This window comes from Tenebrio molitor, chromosome 6, assembly GCF_963966145.1.
Source record: "Tenebrio molitor chromosome 6, icTenMoli1.1, whole genome shotgun sequence".
Taxonomy (NCBI): Eukaryota; Metazoa; Arthropoda; class Insecta; order Coleoptera; family Tenebrionidae; genus Tenebrio; species Tenebrio molitor.
This window is the reverse complement of record NC_091051.1, coordinates 13,279,808-13,290,026: the sequence shown is the minus strand read 5'-3', so window position 1 is coordinate 13,290,026 and position 10,219 is coordinate 13,279,808.

The following is a 10,219-nucleotide window of genomic DNA, read 5'->3' as shown; positions in this document are numbered from 1 at the left end:
AAGTGTCCTGTCACTTCACAATTTCCTTTGAAAGCTCAGTATATCTGGTATTTAACGTAACTTTTAAATTAATAATATTAAAATGGACGAAAAATTTGAGATGATTCAGTTACAGCAAATCAAATAAAATGCAAGCATAACTTTTATTGTGTCTATTGGAGAACGTATATCAAGAGTCCTGTGGAATTGTGCGGCACTGTGTCCAACTACGTCAAGCCAAATGTCAAATTATTAAATCTTAGCATCAGTTGTGAATTCGACAAACACACAGCGCTTTTCGTGTTCATTTAGGCAAAAATTTTGATAAACATGAATGAATTGTACATTTTGAGGTTATCTTTGACAGATGTCAAGTTAGGTATATAAACTGAAAAATGTATATATTTAGTTATATACCATTTTTCACGTTATGTATGTATCTCGGGAGAGTTTTGGTAAAACTGTGAAAGGTCGTCTGACGTCACTAATAATAATCTGAAATTTTCCTTTATCGAAATCATCACAAAATCCAAAGTTTCAAGGAAATGAAACTGTAAGAAGTAATTAATATTTGAGAAACTTGTACGTAAGACTATGCTTCCTCGAAATCATTAAAACATAATTAGACTTTGAAAATTTAGTTTTTCTTTGGAACGTAGCGTAAAGCGTAAGCGTATACCCCACATTTCTCATTAATCAAAACAGCAAGAAGGAAGACACCTGGATGCGGTGTTGTGGCCAAAGCTCAGATCGTCTCTGTAAAATTTTTCCGCAGAAATGTCACCATTTAACAATGTTAAAGAAACGAGGGACAGAAAGCGCCGAGTCAGTGACACGAATGAATAAAATAGCTCACCCCGCATATGCTAAATCTCTAATATATACTTGGAAAGAAATTTGCATGCAAATCTGTCACACGCTAAGCCGAAATCGGTATGGAAAAGTTCTATCTCTGATCGTCTGAATAATAATGTATTCAGAAAGCAACCAGTCATAGCGAGCTTTGTTATTACGCGCGCTTTCCTCTCGTGTTTGCGTTCAATCACCAAATTACTTTATAATGCAAGGAAATATATTGCCGCTTTAATATAGCCCCACTGCAAAACTTTCTACCATTGTTGCTATTAGCGCGGGATCCGACAGGAGGACCTCGGACGTCTCTCGCCATTTTTTAAACATTAGACAGATTCAAATCTGGTTCCATTAGGAGATAGGGTGCGGCGCCCCGTCAACAATGCACACTTATTGCAAAACCGTGACCAAGCAGATTCTGCACTTTTTACCAACTCGAAACGTTGTAATTCAATGATATAATTGTCCGTTCGTGTAAATAAAAAAAATCGTTCCGTCGTCATAATAGAAGTACCAAGTCATGATAGCTACTGTTCCCCAGCATCAATGCGATTTCTCTGCAAGGATACGGCGGGGTGGCTTTGTTGGCACATTGTTTATCCTTTCTTTCATGCAATTACAGCCCGGAACGTGCCTTAGATGAATCGAAAAGGGACAGATACCGGTCACAATGGAGCACATCGCCAGAACAGAAACCGACACAGAAATAGCGGAATTGTTTACACCGGAGATTATTTTTATCCCGGAAAATACTGTTTAGAACATTTTTGGTACGAGTCGAGCCTAATTAAAAATTTAATACGACCAAATCGATTTAGGTACAGATCATTTAATTAAAAGAGTTCAAACACCTGAAACAAATTTATGCAAAATTCCTACTTTAACCTTGCTTACAAAGTGTAAAAGTTGCAACACGCTTGCACATCAACTAGTCTGTAGTTTTTTAAATTAAAAGAAGATTTAGTTTGAGTGGTAAAGTTTTAGCCAAGCACTGGTCAGGAAAACCACGAAAAGACAACGAAAAGTAAATTACATTTTATAAAGTAATTGAATCTTGACTCGATATTTCCACAAGAATGAGTTCAAGGACAATAAAAACATTAGTTCATAAATAGTGGAACGTTTGATTCTTGTCCTGAATTTGGATTAGTTAAGAATATGATGACTGAAATCTTCAGTAAAGATGAAGCTTAATTTAACTGTTCTTATCTTGATAGGTATTTGCTATCAGAGTAAATTCAAAAACAACAGCAAGTCAGATTAGTTAGTAAAAAGTGGAATATTTGATGGTCTTCCCGCTTGAAGTCCCGATTTTGTTTGAGAAAGTATTAACTGAAGTTCACAAAATTGGAAATGAAGAATTGAAGCTTAATTTATTTATAAATGATGGAAAACAACAGGTGCAATATATTAAAACATTCGATTAAACATCCTCATGAAAAAACACAAGATACTTCAAATATAACAAATTCTTCTGCACCGATTGGTACAAAAGTGGTACGAAAGCGACACAAATCCATTCAAAATAAAGACATTTTGACTTTTGTACTTACATCGGTGTTCATATAAATTCCTCCTTAAAGCTGGAGTTGAAGTGTCGATTGTAAACGCACCACGGATTACAGATCACGGATCAACTGTTTAAATCTAACCTCACTTTTTGCGTTGTTTGTTTTTCTACTCTGCAGATTGACGACTCTTCAACGCCAATTTTGAGGAGAAATTTAAATGAACACCCGATATTACAGTACCTACGGCTAGGCGCAAAAAGGAAGCAATTATGGATGTGGGTAATAATCAATATTAAAACTACGTTATTCATTAATAAATTATAATAAATTTAATATTAATTTTGTCCAGTAATAATAATTTCTAATAAAAATTAAACTGTGGCGCAAGATATTTTTTTTTGGAAAAAAAAAACATGATAATTTATTCTTAATTTTTACAAGGAAGTGATTCAACTGATACAATAATTGTTTTTAAGATTGGTTTAAAAATAAGGAACGTCTGCGCAAACGGCCATTAGATGAATAGAAATTAGGTTTTTTTTTGCTCAAAATATGGTTTCCCAAGGTAGCAAGGTCTTTAATCCCAAATGGCTTCAAATTTATTTTTGTTTAAGTAATACTTGTAACAGATATTTAAATCAGTAATAGAACCCTTGTTGTCTCTGACGTAATAAATAACTAAGCAAAAAATAATTTCAAAAAATGAAAGGAAGTTCATTAAGTAATGAACTTCCTTTAATTTTTTGAATAAGGTATTCATTCAAATGCAGATTACGACCAATTTACATAAATTATTAGTTTTATTTATAAACATAGTTTTTTTAATATAAAATTGACAAAATAAAAGTTAATACAGCAAATTATCGTCAAGCCGTTTAATAAATAAATGTTTAATTAAGAAAAAAATTTACTTTATTTTAAATATAAAAATTACTACAATCAATCTTAATAATATACATACATATAGTGTTACAAAACCGAAGAAAAAACTATAATTAATACGAAACTGGTCAAGAGCCCTATGAAAAAAAATGCCAATCGAGGACGTGGGTGCTTCATAACATCCTATATTTTATCCAAGCGACAAATTCTTAATTTGTGTAAAAATATGTCAAATTTATTGTATCAAAATATGTTAAACTTTGTAAGAATAGAGAATGAAACAAGAAAATGTATGGTCTTTTATTATAAAAGATGTTGAAAAAGTGTCTACCACCTAACACTTGGCGGAATATTCTGATTAGGTATGTGTTTTATTCCAATTATAACATTTTGGAGTCACAACACTAAACCCTTTGTGCTGGATCACAATTTTGTTTCATTCTCCAAAATTTCCGTACATTTTGTTGACCTTCCGCTACCTTTTTTTTCTTGTTATGCTTCCATTCTGTCGAAACATTTCACAGCAGGATCTGAACAATCCTGAAATTGTTTTTAATCACATATTATATCCCAAGTGCAAAATTTGTTGTCGGAAATTTTTTGCTAATGAACGAAGACATCCATAAATGAGGTCAGAAGACCAATTATTAGCAAATAAGAGCACGAGACGAAGTCGAGGGCTTTTATTTGATAATAATTGGTCTTCTGACCGAATAATTTATGGATGTTTGAGTTCATTAGCAAAAAAATTGCCGATATCAAAATTTTGCACGAAGGGTATACGGCTGATTATTTTCTGAATAGAATGAAAGCAAACGCATTGTTTCCAATCCTTTTCATTCAAAATAATTAAAAACAAAAAAAAAATCAGGTACCGACATTTTTTATCAGATTATTACACAGTGTGCATTTTAGAGAAATTTTATCGGGTTATTTTTTGTTTTCTCGTTTTGATTGGTCAATATTTGTCACGCAATTGGTTGCTAAACATATGAAGGAAATAATCAATGAAAACTGAAACTGACTAGGACCACTCATCGTTACCCTTGCGAAAATATCTTTCTATCATCAACGTTTTTTGCTCAGTTGAGTAACCCATTTTGGTTTTGCAAAAAAACTGTTTTTATGAATGAAAAAACACAGGATCAAAACAATGACACTGACGCAAACACAGAATTTAAAGCTGAACTTACCTGACCTGACGCTCTCTAAGTAAAAATTACTCGCTAAAATAAACATCAAATAACTATAATAAAATAATAACCTACTATAATTTATCGATATTATTTTAATCGATTGTCATTAATGTAATTAACTAAACATTATAATGAATTACTGTTCATTAAAAATATTATTTGAAAGTAATGAATTAATCTTATGATATTAATTGTTAAACAACTTGTCCATACTTTGGTTAAAATATTAATGTTTTAATTTTGAAAAATCTATCAACTCAATTATCTTAATTAATTTGATTTATGGTACCTATTTGCGTGAAACAATAAGTATAAAGATTTTAAAGTAAAAATTTGGCAAAGAAAAAGCAAATCTAAACTGTAATTACACAATAGAGTTCGATTACAACCAATATGTACGTGTAGTAAACTGGTAAAAATCGTTTTTCTTTCATTTCCAGACGAAGAAATCTCAAACGAAAAACCACATTAATAAAAATTAGTACCTACCATCATAATTAATTATTATTATCATAATCACAATAGTGATGTGCCGATGCGTTGTCAGAAATTTAAAATTAGTTAGAGCTTAATTTAAAAAACTCGTTTGGACGCAGCTAACGTTTTTAACATGCTCTTCTTATTTGACAATTACAGAGTGTATAAACTATACCCGACCGAAATTTGAATATTTGATTTATCAAACGAGAATTCATAATTCTAAAGCTCAAAACCGAATCCTTCGATTATCACAGAATCAACTTTTTAACTTATTTCTATGGCCCATCAATACCTATTATTACTGAACCGGCAAATAACCTGTCATTAGATTATTTGGGTCTAATTCATGAATCGAGCAATCCTTTCAGGTAAATTCTTGTATGGGATAGCTCGGGACGCGGCCGTTCCCATTTACTAAATTGCAGTGGAAGTATTAATTCCACTAATATGACGATTGGTAGATGTGTTATCGGCAACTAGCACAGATGTCGGACATCGTTGTTTATAACAAAAAAAGAGAACCGAATGAATGAAGGTTAGAACTAAAAATATAATTATATATAATTTACAATAATATAAGAACCATTATCTTGGAAGTAATCGATTTTCGTATTAACCATATTACGGCCGTTAAAAATACCCAGTCCATCGGTTGTCCGACTGAAAGAGAAATCGTGAAAAAAACTGAAACGTACATTTTTCAGTATTGGTCTATAAATTTTTATTTAATAAATCGGGATGGCGTGCCATCACGCTATTCGAGCTTCGGAGGATGGCAGGGGGTCATCGCATCATTTGCGAATTAGCTTTGCCTGCCGATAGCTAAGTAAATAAATGTCTTCCTCGGATTCATCTTTCATATTTTATTGCTACATTTGGAACGGCGACGGCAAATAAAGCAATAATGATGGACAATTTATTTATCGAACGGTCCGCATGAGAGCCTGGACGGCAGCCATTTGCACCTGTTCGTCCTGACCCCGCCAATAATTAAGTGGACTCTTTAAATAGTGTGGTATTGTTGCGGCCGATAGATTATCGCGATAATATGTTAATTTCCTAATCTAACAGGATGTGGGAAATGATGGAGATGGCCGCTTCTAGTGGCCCACCCACATAACACATATTCAATCCAATCAATAATTTTCTCCTCATCAATTCCGAACATTGATGTGATGTTCACTCAATCCTAACATTAATATTTGTTCCATCGTGATCGCTCTGATCAATATTAATTATTGGCTATTTTGATGGATACAACCCGACGTGATTGGATAGATAGAGTGTAAATAGGCCTCACTAATATTTTATATTTCGATCTACCAAATAGATAAATCCTCAAATTGGAGGCAGCACGGTTTCTGCGCATTAATGGTCCCGTCATTATCAATCAGCACGTTTTCACTTTCTCATTTCGACTCGAATTGGCGAAAGAGATTGCGGAAGCAAACCGTTTGCGCAACGATCCTGAAAAAGCCACTGTGGACACGCTTTGAACTAAAAGCAAAACGGGAACATTTTCCTAAAATAACAACAAATCGCATTCTTCTTAAATTCAGAAATAATTAAAATAATGATCGTAAGAAATTCTTCTCTATTCTGTTTTAATCTAAAGTTCTAAAATACTGTTCGTAACTTCATACAACATAGCTACTCTGTACTGTGTACACTATCCATTATATCGGGTGTTCATTTAAATGTATCCTCAAAGTTGGCGTTGCAGAGTCGATTGTGAATTTGTGAACGCACCACTCGGGCACTCGTCAATCTGCAGCGAAAAAACACAAACAACGCAAAAAGTGAGGTTAGATTTAGACAGCTGATGTATGTAATCCGTAATGCGTTCACAATCGACTCTTCAAAGGAGGATATTTGCCTATATTTCTACTACCCACGTAAGAATGTCAGAACTTTAAAATGTGATTCACAGTAATAAATAGTAATGATAATATTTTTAAGAATTTCTTATGAAAATGAAGGTAGAATCTTTTAAATACAGGGTTATTCACGAGTAATAATAGGCCCAACAGAATAAAAAATGCAACCCACACTACATTTCCGAAAAAAGCTGGCTACTGAAATTAAAAGGTCCGGCTTTTTTTGAAAATGTATTGTGGGTTGCATTTTTTATTCTGTCGGGCCCATTATTACTCGTGAATAACCCTGTATAAATATTTTTTCGATCTGGTACATTTATTTTGTTATTGGATAACATATTTTGGCAGAAATAAAGATTCCGTAAAAATTGCTGCAATTAGAACCATCAAAAGGTTTATCATTTTTTATTTATTTATTTAATTCTTTGCGTGCAAGTCTTTGATCCGCTGGAAAAGAATTTAGAATGCAGAGAAACCTCTGAATCTTTGCAGTCCTTTCGTGTGACAATATCCCCATTGACAGGTCGTTGTGGTGACTTGCACTTTGCAGACATGACCAATTCCCGAAGCCGCCACCGGTGATAGATGGAGCCACTGTTTTATGTCCGCAGTATTAAATCCGGGCCCGGAATGCCAATGCCACTACCATGATACGCATTTCAATTGTTCACGAGCAATACGATACAGGGATTGCGGTTCAAGGATTTGTGATTTATTATAAAAGGACGACGTTATTTTCGTTGAAAATTTCCAATTACCTCCACAGCGATGTACACGTCGATGTCATCGTAATTATTATCGAATAAATTCCCAGCTGCATCGTGATATTCAGTGCATATACACGTTCACCCGTTCCTCCACCCCAAGATCAGAGATGATATTCTAACACGAGCGAGGATGTGAACTAATTGGCTCGCCGTTCCTGTTAGTTATAGTAGAACACGTCAGATTGCTGCCCAATCTAATTAGGACACAATTTGTTAATGTGTTTTATCTCAACTGCGATTGGATTCAGATAGACCCGCTCCCATCCGCACCAGCCTCTCCAACTCCAATAGAAATTAAATAATGGAATTATTAATCAATATGCTGCAAATTTCATTATTTCGCAATTTGTAATTTACACTTGATTATTGTCACGTCTGTAAGCAACTTTCTCTCGGCCCCGACTCGAAACTTTCTTCCGTTTAACGATCACCCAAATGAGATAACGCCGCCCCCGAATTCACCCCGAAAAAGTATATTCCAGACATCTCATAAAAATTAAATGACAACGTTATAAAAAAACACATGCAGCAGCAAATAATCAAATAAATAAAAGGTAACTGTCATTGATCATTGTAAACAACAAAAAAACTGTTTGCCACCACCATTTTGGGTGTAAATTGCGGTGTTGGTGGTACTTTGATTAAAAATTAAAGAAAACAGACTATACAGGGTTATTCACGAGAGACTTCCGATGAAAATTTCGTTATATGCAACCCAAAATACAAGAAACCTCTAGAACTTGATATTTTGTTTAATTCGAAATAAGGTAGCAATCCAAGTAGCTTGGCGAATAAGATTAATCATGACACTTTCTCTTTATTGAGGTTATGAGCAAAAGTTAAAAAAATGTGAAAACTGACATAATAGACAATAAGGGCTAGCAATCGTTGATTTAAGTATTACTTTTTATAAATTTAGGAAGCTAGAAACCATTGGAAATTGTAGTTTCGGTTGCAAATAACGAAATTTCCATCGGAAGTATCTCGTGACTAACCCTGTATATGCAACCAAAAATACTTCCATGCATTTCAAATCATCTGAACGTCTGAACCTCAAGAAGATTTGAACATACATCTCAAATCTCAAAGTCTTCTTTGATCTAAATAATTGTTAATTGCTCGGGATTAACAAAATATTAATGAATTTTCATTACATTTTTGTAAATATATTTAGTGCTGTTAAAAATTATTCAAACAATTGGCTGTGCAACTTTAATGTACTTCAAAATTTACATCCATTATTTATCTAGTAAATGTCTGTGACATTAGCTTTTTAGAACTGTTGTGAAATTTGACGATATTTTAATTGCCTCATTTTTAAAAAAATCAAAATACGACTTACTCTGGTGTTATTTAACTAAACTAGAAGCAAACAAAAGTCACATCCGCGAACTAAAACAATGGCACTGTGGCGTTTGAATAACTATAATTGATTTTTGATTTTAAACTGTTTAAAGCGAATAAAGAAATCTATTCAAACACATATAATGTGATACTGACCGCGACATATTACCACACCAAAAAATCTCACAATTAGCTCTGCAAGAAACACAACAAAAACGCCTACGTCCAGTATGGTGAATCACAAGCAATCGTAGTCAATTTCATTTATTTATTATTTTTCTAGTTATCTGGTCTGGTTATCGTAGCTAAAATAAAAATATTTAAAAAAATAACTCCAAGAATCACTCGCAATTTTGATATATTTTTTCTTTTCTGCGGGTACGTGACAGTCAGTGTGATTCAATTATGATCGGGGGGGTAGTGCGATTGGTGAACCACCTGGTATATACCAAGAAGCTTCAGCCTTGGGCTTTCGTCATTTTTAATTAAGCCGAATCAATTTAACGCCTGCTCGTCTGGTTGATTCGAATTTTTAAATGTAAGCGGCAGGTATAATTGAGGCAATTGTATTTAATTTCCATGTAAAACGGCAACGCGCGTTGATATTTCAGCAGTGTATAATTTGGTAAGAGATTTCCTGAGATATCGGCCGTAATAAAAATATTTTAAAATGCATCAAAATAAGAATATTTCATATTCCATTGGTGAGGGTCCCGCGATGCCATCAGTGGAGGCTGGTAATGATAGGTTAGTAGTACTCATAATGGGTTACCTTAAATAACTGGGCCCATTTTATGGAATTTAATTTGTTTTTATAGCTTTGATTACTACTTGCTATAATTTGAAAACGTTTTAATAAAATAAGTCTTGTTTCATTGTGTTTTTTTGCAGCTTATGCTCGCGTTCGAGAGAAATTAACGAAAAAAAAAAATATGATTGATGTTCCATCTAACAACCGTCGACGGTTTATTTTTTCTACCACGATATCTGATACTGCAAGTTACACCTATAATTTTACTTTAATACAAATACATTTTATCGATTTTTTACGAATTATGTCGTAATTTCCTTATCCGTATCGAAAAATGAATGATGTGTTCTCCACACGAACTTATTATTGAAAGAACACTTTGACAAGCAATTTGTTTCAGTTTGGTTTCGTTTCGCCGCCGTACCCCGAAAACACACTACACCCAAATAAATTAACATCTCAGCCATCTTGCCCACGCACGATACCCCAAATACTGTTTCTTCGACTGTGACCAAACTGTTGTGTTATTAAACTTGTCACGTGACCACGAACGAGAGCAGATTGAAGAATCGGTTCCGCT